This window comes from Balaenoptera physalus (assembly GCF_965194825.1).
Source record: "Balaenoptera physalus genome assembly, chromosome: 9".
NCBI classification, from domain to species: Eukaryota; Metazoa; Chordata; class Mammalia; order Artiodactyla; family Balaenopteridae; genus Balaenoptera; species Balaenoptera physalus.
Window position 1 is genome coordinate 47,347,513 of NC_138888.1, and position 14,085 is coordinate 47,361,597.

The 14,085-nt window shown below is 34.6% G+C and overlaps 2 long non-coding RNA genes across 2 annotated transcripts in view; one reads left to right on the plus strand and one right to left on the minus strand.

Moving 5' to 3' along the window:
* Nucleotides 1-10,575, minus strand: part of LOC309667218 — a 497,053-nt gene extending 486,478 nt beyond the window's left edge. Inside the window, exon 1 of the long non-coding RNA XR_014267632.1 lies at nucleotides 10,354-10,575. This is a non-coding gene — a long non-coding RNA (uncharacterized lncRNA). The remainder of the gene's footprint in view (nucleotides 1-10,353) is intronic.
* LOC309667209 overlaps nucleotides 1-14,085 on the plus strand; it is a 418,987-nt gene that overhangs the window by 283,920 nt on the left and 120,982 nt on the right. The gene's annotated exons all lie outside the window — the stretch shown is intronic.

The window sequence follows — 14,085 nt, forward strand, 5'->3', positions numbered from 1 at the left end:
AATGTGGTTTTCGTTGCACCGGCTGCAGGATTGTAGTTCTTCTTGCTTCTGCTGTCTCTCTTCTGCCCGTTTTTTGAAATGAAAATAATAAAAAACATAAATTATTAACATTAAACTGATCAAAATTTTAAAAAATATTGCAAAACTGAATGTCAGCATGGAATTCTCACATACAGTACTCAGGGTTTGAGTATAAATTGGTACAGCCACTTTGGAGAGCAAGTTGAAAACATCCAGTAAATTTTAAGATTTCTTTTCCTTAAAATCCAGAAGTTTCATTTCTTGGCTTATGCACTATGGAAACTCTTAAAAATATACCTACTAAAACATATACATATTTTCCATTAGCATCATTTGTAATAGTAAAATCAGAAACATCCTAAATATCTAGCTACAGAATAAATAAAGGAATTATAACATTTTTGTTGTCATCAAGTAAAATATGAACCAGAAAAATTTTCAACAAACATAAAACTAAAAAATATACACCCATTAAAAATTTCAGTTCAAAACACTATCTAAATATTTTGACCAATACCATGTATTTTTATGTCTGACAGAGTTATGGTAAAAATATAAGATAAACGTATTCAGGCACATAATAAACACTTCATTCACTATGATGGTTACATTTAGAGAAGGGAGACTGGAAAATTGCATTGAAGAAGGGTATATTGATGTTTTCAACTGTATCTATATTGTTTGATTTCTTAAGAATAATTTTAAAATATTACAGTCCAATGCAAGGTAAGGTTTAGATTGATCAGAGTTGGGTACAAATTCTTAAGAGTGTTCTTAAAACATTAACAACAAGAGAAGCTAGAATTTATCTGTCTGTTTGACAGTATGCTTTTAAAATATTCAGTTTTTCCATCACCTGCTTCTGTATCCCTCTGGCTAGTTGCTTTACAATGTAAAAAGGAAAATAAGCAGTTCAGGCAGCTTGGGTAGTTATCTCAGCCTTTTGTCCTAGGCTGAGTTTCCTTTGCACGTACTGATCAATTACTGGAAATATTCATGAAGACTTAGGTTACTCCAGGAAATGAATTTTGCAGGTTGTGGGCCCAGTGGAAAATTTGTGACAGATTTGAAGATTTTCTTGTTTTTCTAATTCATTGTCAGTAATTTGGGTGGCAAAATTAAAGAGCATTTAACCAGGACTCAGGAAACTATCCTTAGCTAATATTTTGACTTTGTGAAGATTTCTTAAGCTCTCCATACTTACCATTTTTTTAAAAAAAATGAAGACTTTGGATTAGCTCACCAATAACCATCTTTCCAGTTCTAAATGTTCCAAGTTTCCATTTTAACATTAATTCATATTGTTAGCCCTAAGGGAATTATTTTAATTCTATGTACTATGTTGACACAGTCTCACTGTGACAAAATTTTAGGATGCTAGCTTGAAGTCTCAGATGTTATTTGCTGACATTAATTCTCTGAAGACATAATTATATTTGGTTTATCAACTAAACACATAATCACAGAACTTTTATCAGGATACAGTTTAAAATGTACACATATATTCTTTTGAGCTAAAGATTAATGTTCTAAAGATTCCAGTATGAACCAGTTGATTTGCAAGCTGTTCAGGGAATTTAAATACTTCTAGGATATGCATTAAATTTTAGTCACAGCATGTATTTTCCTTCTCTAAACTATATTTCATTGACACACCATAATTAATTGGCTTTTAAATAAATGTTCTCTTTGTATTTATCAAGCTGGCAAGAAATTAATCCAAATCATTATTTAACTTTTTAACTTGAAATAACTTTTAGAGAAATTTTAAAAGGTTTCTTTGTCATATGATTTATAGTTTCCTCAAAAATACAAATAGTTCAAGAACATTTGGGGTATTAGAGTTGACTATTCTCTAGCCTGGTATAAATAGGAAAGCTCAGATTTTATAATATTTCTTTAATGAGGTATGTATTACATTAACTTGTAATGAGATGATTTCAGAGATACAGTTGCAAATACCAAACAGTCTGCTACAGATTAAAGCTAATTCCTTCCAAATGGTTGGAAACTCTGTTACACACTCCAATCATCACCACCACCCGGCAAAAGTAATTCTGGGATTTACACAAGAATATACTTTTTTAAAATTTGAAAATGTTACTGTATGTTTAAACCTTGTTAACTGTGTAAATAACTGTATAAAAATGTATCAAAATGAACTCTTCTCATAATTCCCTTAAGGTTTAGTCCTTATCATACCAATATTAGTAAAATGATTTCTGGGGGAAATCAGTTCATAAGTAACTCTTTCTGGTTACTTGTTAGGGTTTTAAATGAAGTAATTCATAATATATGAATCTTAAAGAACTATGCATTGAGTTTTACACAGTGTATACCATAATATTCTTGTATTGATCTCTTATCCAACACTTGTGCAGGGAAATCTGTTTGTTGTGTTACAGTAGGCAGATTTGCAGAATTTCTTTTTATGGTACAAATGAGCAATTTTCACTGATTTTTCAGAAAATTAGTCATATAAGATTAAATTATGTATAAATGGTAACTTATTGAAAAATAATTATTTGAAATATTTAGTTGTATCAATATTCCATCATATATATATTGTTCTTCCAGGTATATTTGTCAATATTTCACCTCTCAGTCTTGATTTTCCAACTGAATATTAAGCCTCATCTATCTTCTGAGGTTCTGGGAAAATAAAAGAAACTAATTAAATATATGATGTTCACAGTAGTTTTAAAACAGACAAATCTATTATTTTGAAAAATCTTATTTTTCAAAAATTCATATAAATAAGCCTAAGGATTTTTTTATAAAGCATTTTTTAAATTTATTTATTTATTTATTTATTTTTGGCTGTGTTGGGTCTTCGTTGCTGCACGTGGGCTTTCTCTAGTTGCAGTGAGCGGGGGCTATTCTTTGTTGCAGTGCACAGACTTCTCATTACGGTGGTTTCTCTTGTTGCAGAGCATGGGCTCTAGGCATCTGGGCTTCAGTAGTTGTGGCACACAGACCCTAGAGCACAGGCTCAGTAGTTGTGGTGCACCGGCTTAGTGGCTCTGTGGCATGTGGTATCTGCCCGGACCAGGGCTCGAACCCGGGTACCCTGCATTGGCAGGTGGATTCTTAACCACTGTGCCACCAAGGAAGTCCCAGCCTAAGGATTGTTAATGATGGCCAAATATAGGTTTTTACTGCTTTGCTTGTGACTGCAATACAAAATTTAATTCCAAAAATTCTAAGTTCAGTAAGACAAAATAGTTTGGAACTGTTCTCAGTTTAATTAACCACAGGTTAAAGGCTCAGGAGAGCTGGAAAAGGATGCATTAACATAACCTTCACATTGCTTTTTCCCCCATTGGGTTACCAAATAGCTCTTGAATTGTGCCCAAATCTGTTTATGGCAACTGTACTTTTTAATCACAATTATATGATTTAATTAATGTCACAATAAACCAATTATTATCACCAAAAAACTAATGAGAAATGAGTGACAAATGGAACAAATTCTATGAAAACTCATTTGAAAGCTTTGGAAATAATAATATTATGGTGAGTTGCTAAAAAAATAATGTTAAATTAACTTTGATCAGACAATTATGAAGTATAGAAGAAAATATTATAAAAATCTTAAACAAGCCTACATCCAGAGGGCTTAAAAAGTATCTGTTATTAATTGCTTGTTCATCTTTAACAGTCTGGTAATCTCAGATAGTGCTTTATGAGTGTGACTTATACACAAAGACTGGGAACTCCAGTCATTGGATCTGCAACCAAAGACTCACCCATGCATTAAAAGAAGATGAATGAGTGCAACTTCTCTACATTTTATATATATATACATATATATTTCATATGTATGTTTCCCATCTTAATAGACTTAAAAAATTAATCTACCAGTGATTTCTTCTAATCATTTGAGAACAGAGGATATCTATTTTAAATGCCAGGCAAATTATGGACATTGGGAATGGAGTGATGAAGAAAGTCCTTGCAACTTTGAAAATCACTTTCTGAGACAGGTGTGGTAAGACAGACAATAAATATAAGAGCCAATAATCAAAAGATAATTACAATTTAACTTAAGGTAGTAAGTGCTATGAAGAGACTATAAACATACAGAGTAAAAAGGAGTGATAGACAGTTACTTTGACTGTGGTGGTCAGGGAAACCATCTTTGGAGAGCAGAAATTTGAATAGAAACTTGAAAATAGTCATGAAAATATCTATAGTTCTCTACCGGGAGAAAGCGATTTGACGTGCTTAAGGAACATCTAGAAGGTCACTGTGGTTAGAAAGTTGTGAATAATGGGGAAAGTGGAGAAGTTAAATTCAGAGAGAGAGGTAGGGGTCCATTTACATGAGCATTTTTAGATAATAACAAGTCTTTTGATAAGGGTTTTGATTTTAATTTAAATGTAATAAGTATCCAGTGGGGAATTTTAAGCAAGTATATAATATAATCTGATATGTTCTTTGATTTTTACCTTAAAATGATAAGAGAAGATACTGCAGAATCTTAAGGATCAGCATGGTAGCAATGGAGATGGCGATCTGTGATTTGAATTATTATCTTTTTCTTTTTTCCAGAATGTAGCCACCAGATTTTGCTGGTAGTTGGTATAAGTGGAATGAAAGAGAAAAGAATCAAAACTAACTTATAAGTTTTAGGCTTAGCATCATTAGCTAAGATTGTAATGACTAGGGGAGGGGTAGGTTTGGCGTATGGGGCAGGTGGTAATAAGTGATTAGTTCTGAACAACAATTTCAAAGTTGAGATGCTAATTTGATACTAAGGTAGAGATGTCAAGTAGGAAGTTCAACATACAACTCAGGATCTCAGGAGATGGGTTGTAGTTGGAGATACAAATTTAAAAATCATTAGTTAGAATCTAGGTATATTTGAGGCCCATCTAGGGAAAGGGTAAGTCCAGAAGAGAGAATAAAGAGAATAACTGAGATATGAGCCATGCTGTCCTTGAGAGGTTGGACCACAGAGAAGGAGTCAAAAAGGAGATTGAAAAGAAGTAGCCAATGGAGTATAAAGAATTTGACAACTTTGCGGTAATGAAAAGTTAGAGGAAATGCTGCTTTGGAAGAGAGAATGGATAATATAAATAGTTGGGAAAGAGACTGTTGTGGCTTCAATAATGTCTTAAGAGCCCTTCTCAGAGCTCTTCTTGTGAGTAGTGAGAACAAGCCTAGAGTTCCTTAAAAGTGTACGCTATTGATACTGTGTATAAAATAGATAACTAATGAGAACCTACTGTATAGCACAGGGAACTCTACTCAGTGCTCTGTGGTGACCTAAATGGGAAGGAAATCCAAAAAAGAGAGGGTATAGGTATATGTATAGCTGATTCACTTTGCTGTACAATAGAAACTAATACAACATTGTAAAGCAACTATACTCCAATAAAAATGTTAAAAAAAACTATTCAAAATTTTTAAAAAAAGTAAAGACATGAAGATGTGGACCCACAGTATAAATGACTCATTTAAGGAATGTTGCTATGAATTGATGAGAGAAATGGGTGGTAGCCATCAAGGAATATAAGGTCACTAGGAGTGTAAAAGAGATCTCATATTAAGTAAGCCGTGTTGCTATACCAGTGACAGTAGTACTGGTGTGAGGGAGAGATTGAAGATGTAGGGGGAAAGTGGGACAACCACCAAAGTAAAATCCTTGAACAAGTGACTGAGATTGGCTCCAAGCATAACTGTAGAGATTGACCTTGGATGAATGCAAGGCACTTAATTTATTGTGACAGGAAGAAATACAGAGTAAATGAGTCCAGATGCAGAGGGTGGATTTGGAGAGGTAAAGTAAGTCCACTCCCATTTGAATATGTAGTAGTTAAGAGCAGCGCTCTGGGGCAGACTGCCAAGGTTCATTTCTTAGCCTGGCCTCTGACAGCTTTCTTATCTTGGACAAGTTACTTGACCTTTGTGTGGCTTGATTTCTTCATCTGTAAAGTGTAGAACTACCTTATAAGGTTGTTGTGAGAATTCAGTTAGTTAATATATCTCTAATACATATACAGCAGTGTCATAACTCTAATACATGTACAGCAGTGTCATAATCCTTTGTGCAAGCTTAACTAGCTGCTAAGAGTGAGGAGACAAATAGAAGGGGATTTTGGAAATTGTTGTTTTTCTTAACATGGTATTTGTCCTGACAATCTCTTAGGCACTGTTTTAATGCTTTAAATGTATGAATATATTAAATACCCACAACATCCCTAATAGACATATAAATAAGAAAATTGCCTAAGGTTACACAGCTGGTAAGTGGCAGAGCTAGTATTCATATTAAGGGAGTCTGCCTCCAGAGCCTGAAATCTTTTCTTTTTTTTAAGGGGGATTTTTTTTTTTCTTTTTTACATTTGTGTTGAGGTACAAAATACATAAAGTATCTATAAAGAAGATATACAGATAACAAATAAGCACATGAAAATATGTTCAACATCGTTAGCCATTAGAGAAATTCACGTTGAAATTATATCACCCCTATCAGAATGGGTAAGATGAAAAATAGTGATAACACCAAATGCTGGTGAGGATTCAGAGAAAGTGGATCACTCACATTGCTGGTGGAAATTTAAGATGGTACAGATACTCTGGGAAGTAGTTTGGGAAATCATTTTGGCCTTTCAAAATTGAAAATGGACTTAACATAAAACTCAGAAATTGCAGTCTTGGGCGTTTAGCCCAGAGAAATGAAGACTTATTTTTATTCATGTTTGTAGCAGCTTTATTCATTATAGCCAAAACTAGAAACTACCCAAATACCTTTCAGTGGATAAATGGTTAAGCAGACTGTGGTATGTCCACACCATGGAATACTACTCAGTGACAAAAAGGAAGAAACTATTGCTATGCACACCAAATTGAATGAACCTTAAGGAATCATGCTGAGTAGTAAAAAAGCCAGTCTCAAAAGAATACATACTGAGGTGGATGCACATAGAGTCTGTCATACAGAGTGAAGTAAGTCAGAAAGAGAAAAACAAATACTGTAAAAAAAAGGTACTGATGAACATAGTGGCAGGGCAGGAATAAAGATGCAGACATAGAGAACGGACTTGAGGACCTGGATGGGGGAGGGGAATCTGGGGCAACGTGAGAGTAGCATCGACATATATACACTACTGAATGTAAAATAGTTACCTAGTGGAAGCAGCAGCATAGCACAGGGAGATCAGCTCAGTGCTTTGTGATGACCTAGAGACTGGGATAGGAAGGGTGGGAGGGAGGCTCAAGAGGGAGGGGATATGGGGATATATGTATGCGTATGGCTGATTCACTTTGTTGTACAACCAAAACTAACACAGTACTGTGAAGCAGTTATACTCCATTAAAGATCTATTAAAAAAAATACATACTGCATGATTCCATTGTATTACATTCATGAAATAACATAATTAGAAAGATGGAAAATAGATTAGTATTTGCTGGGGTTAGGGATGGCAGAGAGGGAGTGGGAATGTGGCTATTAAGGGCTAGCAAAAGGTAATCAAGTTGAGTATCTTGATTATGATGGTAGTTACATAAGGCTACACGTTAATAAAATTGCATTGCACTGTGTACATAAAAGAATGTATGTGTAACCTATGACATTTGAATAAGTTCTATCAATTGTAGTATTCTCAATGTCTTGGTTTTGATAGTCTAATAAAATTGTGTGAGACGTTAAAGTTGAGAGAGGCTGGAGAAAGGAAGCACATAATTTCCCTGTATATTTTTTTTTGCAACCTCCTGTGAATCTATATTGTTTCAAAATAAGAAAAATTTTTTTTAAAAGAAAGCAAAGTACAAAAATGTGCCATCGCCAGTGTACAGCTCAATGAATTTTCACATGCGCACATGTCCTTATAACAACCACCATGCAGATTAAAAAATAGAACAATTCTAGCACCCTACAAGGATTTCATGTGCCTCTTCCTAATCAGTACCCACTCACTCAGACTTCTATCACTACTCTGACTTATATTATTATTACCACCAATAAGTTTTTGCTGATCTTGGAACTTTGTAGAGATGGAATCCATTGGTATACTCTTATGCATCTGGCGTCCATCCATGATGCTGAATGCATCAGCCATTGTCCTTCTCCATTGCTATGTGGAATTCCATTGTGTAAATACACGACATATTTTTTTACTTTGCCATTGATGGATATTTTGGTTGTTTTTTAGTCTTTGACCATTTTGAATAAAACATCTATGATTGTTCTTACACATGTGTTTTGGTACATACATTTTTCCCCCCTTGGGAATGTGCCTAGAAGTAGAATTGCTTTAGTACATACAGCCAAATAATTTTGAATCAATTACACTTCCACCTGCAAAGTATGAGAGATCCAATTGTTGTACATCTTTGCTAGCACATAGAAAGTGCAGTCATAACCTCTATGCTATACATAGGAGTAAGGAAAAGATGTGAAATAAGCACAACAGAGAGAAGAAAATGGACTTTACTTGGAAAGTGTGGTAGGATTACTGGCATTAATAAATATCCATTTGAAATTTCTTGATCCTAATTTTAAAGGAAAATGAGTAGTCCTGATTGTGTAATTCACTCCATCAAGATTTAGCTGCTTGAGTGATGGTATAGCTTGTTGGATTTAATCAAGGTGTTTTAGGAAAAGCGAGTAGAACAGATTGGAGCCCTTTGAAGTGCTTAACACCTTGTAGCTAGGAGGTTTGTAGATGGCGGCAACAAGGACAGATGACGCATGCTTGAAAAAGTGGGAATTGCTATATTATGGGGTATTATATATTTCTTGGGGTACTATATATTTCTTGCTTTAAAAGAACCTCAATATCTCCTTTGTATCTTTTAAAAGGTTTTAATACATCTTTTAGAGAGTGCAAATTTATGGTAGTGATAAGAAACTACTTTAGAGAATCATGGCAGATAAAATTTCAGTAATGTATCATTGTTTACCCATTAGTATCTCTCATTTTGCTTTTATGTTGCTTGTGCTTTTTACTTGCAAAGCCCATTGTTTGATATTCTCTATAGAACTTCACAAAGTTTAAGTTTACATATCCTACAATACATCCATTATCTTATGTTTCAAAGCTTTTAGAAACATAAAGGGAGACAGCATTGTTATCACAAACTTCTGATTCCAGTTCCCCACATATTTGTTAAATCTGTTCTATAATCCTGCCATTTGGAAGGTTTCCTTGAGAATTTCCTCCAGAGGTTCCATTGCCTTTTCATATTTTGCCTGCTAAGGAGGCTTAGCCAAGGAATGTCTTTCAAAAAAACAAGATAGTCAATTATTTTTTAACAAAATAATTATTGATAAAGGTATTTCAAAGTAATTCTGAATTTTACAGAAAGTCAGCTGTTTTTCTTAATCATCATCTTGAGTTTTCATCATCTTTTGCAAATAAGCCTGTTAGCTTATCTCCACATGTCTGTGTTTATAACTGTGTACTGCAGAAAGTTTCATGAGTCTTTTGATTGGGCCATCCCTTTAATAACATAATTTTGTTTCATGATATAGAATTCTTGACCAAAAACTTTGGCTAGAGTGACTTTAACTTATTTTATTATGCTCTTTCTCAATTGCATACATAGAAGTAATTTTAAAATTTCTACTACACAGTAAGTTGAATTTTTCCAATGTTGTTTTAAAAATTTCTGGAAAATACCTTTCTGTATCTCATGATAACTTAAAATGTAGAATAAGTCCTAATGTTATTGGGAGGTATTATGATTTTGTGGTTTTAGTGACTACTTCTGCTAAAACACCCTGTGTTTCAATCTGGCCACATGATTTTGAAGGTAGTTGGAATGACCTTTTAGGTGAAAAATATCAGCTCAATAGTAAGGTAGCTTTTCTTTACATAATTTATAAAAATATGTTCATCTTACTACAATATCATTTACTACTTTTACTGAGAGCATTTACAATAGTGATTTTTAGAAAGGATGAATATTATGTAGATTTCAAGATTCCAGCTATAAGAAGAGCCTATTTTCAACTTTCTCCAAATTTTAAAACCACAGACCTTACCTTATTATTCTATTATGTTGAGAGAACTTGTCTAAGGGTAAAGAAATTATTGTTGTTAAATGCCATAGCTCTTTTTATATAAAACTACCAATTTGATCATTTTAGAAATTTATTTTGAAGAGAGAAGAACTTAGATGGCAAAATTGAAACTGAATCTATTCTCAGCATTTACATCATCTACAGTACAATTAGCTATAAAAGGCAGAAACCAATTCTGACTCGCTTAAGCAAAAATAAAGAATTATTAAAAAGATATGTAGGGCCACAACATGAATGGGAGTCTGGGAACCAGGCTGGGCACTAGGAGAGCTGCTTAGAGCCAAAAAGCTAGAAACACAATGACTGTCTTTTTTTTTTTTTTAAACATCTTTATTGAAGTATAATTGCTTTACAATGGTGTGTTAGTTTCTGCTTTATAACAAAGTGAATCAGTTATACATATACATATGTTCCCATATCTCTTCCCTCTTGCATCTCCCACCCTCCCCATCCCACCCCTCTAGGTGGTCACAAAGCACCGAGTGGATCTTCCTGTGCTATGCGGCTGCTTCCCACTAGCTATCTATTTTATATTTGGTAGTGTATATATGTCCATGACACTCTCTCACCCTGTCACATCTCATCCCTCCCCCTCCCTATATCCTCAAGTCCATTCTCTAGTAGGTCTGTGTCCTTATTCCCGTCTTGCCACTAGGTTCTACGTGACCTTTTTTTTTTCCTCCTTAGATTCCATATATATGTGTTAGCATACTGTATTTGTTTTTCTCTTTCTGACTTACTTCACTCTGTATGACAGACTCTAACTCCATCCACCTCACTACAAATACCTCCATTTCATTTCTTTTTATGGCTGAGTAATATTCCATTGTATATATGTGCCATGTCTTCTTTATCCATTCACTGTCGATGGACACTTAGGTTGCTTCCATGTCCTGGCTATTGTAAATAGAGCTGCAATGAACATTTTGGTACATGACTCTTTTTGAACTATGGTTTTCTCAGGGTATCTGCCCAGTAGTGGGATTGCTGGGTTGTATGGTAGTTCTATTTGTAGTTTTTTAAGGAACCTCCATACTGTTCTACATAGTGGCTGTATCAATTTACATTCCCACCAACAGGGCAAGAGTGTTCCCTTTCCTCCACACCCTCTCCAGCATTTATTGTTTCTAGATTTTTTGATGATGGCCATTCTGACCAGTGTGAGATGATATCTCATTGTAGTTTTGATTTGCATTTCTCTAATGATTAATGATGTTGAGCATTCTTTCATGTGTCTGTTGGCAATCTGTATATCTTCTTTGGAGAAATGTCTATTTAGGTCTTCTGCCCATTTTTGGATTGGGTTGTTCGTTTTTTTGTTATTGAGCTGCATGAGCTGCTTGTAAATCTTGGAGATTAATCCTTTGTCAGTTGCTTCATTTGCAAATATTTTCTCCCATTCTGAGAGTTGTCTTTTCGTCTTGTTTATGGTTTCCTTTGCTGTGCAAAAGCTTTTAAGTTTCATTAGGTCCCATTTGTTTATTTGTGTTTTTATTTCCATTTCTCTAGGAGCTGGGTCAAAAAGAATCTTGCTGTGATTTATGTCATAGAGTGTTCTGCCTATGTTTTCCTCTAAGAGTTTGATAGTGTCTGGCCTTACACTTAGGTCTTTAATCCATTTTGAGTTTATTTTTGTGTATGGTGTCAGGGAGTGTTCTAATTTCATACTTTTACATGTATCTGTCCAATTTTCCCAGCACCACTTATTGAAGAGACTGTCTTTTCTCCACTGTATATTCTTGCCTCCTTTATCAAAGATAAGGTGACCATATGTGCGTGGGTTTATCTCTGGGCTTTCTATCCTGTTCCATTGATCTATATTTCTGTTTTTGTGCCAGTACCAAACTGTCTTGATTACTGTAGCTTGGTAATATAGTCTAAAGTCAGGGAGCCTGATTCCTCCAGCTCCATTTTTCGTTCTCAAGATTGCTTTGGCTATTCGGGGTCTTTTGCGTTTCCATACAAATTGTGAAATTTTCTGTTCTAGTTCTTTGAAAAATGCCAGTGGTAGTTTGATAGGGATTGCACTGAATCTGTAGATTGCTTTGGGTAGTAGAGTCATTTTCACCATGTTGATTCTTCCAATCCAAGAACATGGTATATCTCTCCATCTATTTGTATCATCTTTAATTTCTTTCATCAGTGTCTTATAATTTTCTGCCTACAGGTCTTTTGTCTCCTTAGGTAGGTTTATTCCTAGATATTTTATTCTTTTTGTTGCAATGGTAAATGGGAGTGTTTTCTTAATTTCACTTTCAGATTTTTCATCATTAGTGTATAGGAATGCTAGAGATTTCTGTGCATTAATTTTGTATCCTGCTACTTTACCAAATTCGTTGATTAGCTCTAGTAGTTTTCTGGTAGCATCTTTAGGATTCTCTATGTATAGTATCATGTCATCTGCAAACAGTGACAGCTTTACTTCTTCTTTTCTGATTTGGATTCCTTTTATTTCTTTTTCTTCTCTGATTGCTGTGGCTAACACTGCCAAAACTATGTTGAATAATAGTGGTGAGAGTGGGCAACCTTGTCTTGTTCCTGATCTTAGTGGAAATGGTTTCAGTTTTTCACCATTGAGGACAATGTTGGCTGTGGGTTTGCAATGACTGTCTTTTAACAGAAAGAGTAAAGCTAAGTCTTCTGAGGCTCTAGGATATGGTCTCTTCTGTAGCCTTAAAAGAATTCTTCTTGTTCCTTATTTTTTGTGTCATTCACTCAAGAGACAAAGGCCTACTGGGGCATCTGATAAGCTATTGCAAAATGATGTCCATATGTGCTGCCTTCCAGTGTAGAGCAAAAGTTCTTGCCTTTCTGATACTGGTAGTGGGAGACAGACCATTCCCTTTCAACAAGGTGACACATACAGTAGGGAACTCCTACCAAATGGAAAAGAAGGATGGAAGCTCATCAATCAAAAGAAGATACCAAACTTATAAATGAGCTCTTCCCCATTAAAAAATTAAATATATACATACATATATACACACATTAATACACTAATATATAAATTAAGTGTACATATACACATGTGTATTTCATGTCAATATGCATGTATATTTTACACATTTTAGAAGAAATAAAATTCCTTGAAAAAAAGAGATCAGTAAGTACTTTTTTCTGTAACTCCTTCCCTCCTTTTTCCCTTCTGAGCCATAATATTTTAATCTAGAGAAAAAGTATTTTGACTGCTGGTTTCCTCACCTCTGTGCAATGAATTAGTGTGTTAACAATGTGTATAAAATACATAAATATTTTCCAATGATATTGTCCTCTAAAATCCAGAAAAAATGTACAATTGCCCCGTTATTTCACTTTCCAAATGACAAGAGTGAGGAGAAATTCAAGTTGCTTATTTTAATAAGGAGTAGACAAGTGATGCTGTCACAAGTGCTACATGATGTGTCCCACATACCTGACCCTGTTGCCCCGAGAAAGCTCCCTGACATGCTTCCATCAACCCTCCCTTCATCGGCGGTCTGCATGTTCTGAGGAGACCCTGCAGACAGAGCTAACCTTTCCCAGCTGTGTCCCTCCTTTCACTCAGCACCTCGCCAGGAAGAGGCTCTAGGGCTCCAGCAGCTCCAGCCACAGGGGGCCTGGCTAATTTATACTCTAGGTGGATTTTCAAATGATATAGTTTAAAGTTCTGATAAAAAAGTGCAGTTTCTCTTGCTAAAGCTGCATCTCATATGGGAACCAGAATCTCTAGTCTGAAAATTTGTAATTAGAGATTGATGCAACGTAGAGGACTATATAATTTCAGATATTAACCAGGAGATAGGCAGCTAGGTACGTAAACTGATAATCACAATGTTTGAAGATAATCATACTCCAGACTTGTAAAGTCTTTGAGGAAAACTAATGCTTCCATTTTCTTTTCCTTATATTGAACCAAAATATATATTTTAGAGAACAATATATATATATTTACAATTTTGTACAATATTGTACAATATTTACAATTTTGGAGTTATATCTGAAGCTCTATTATTTACAAAGTAAAGAGTAATATAAATGGATTGGACTTG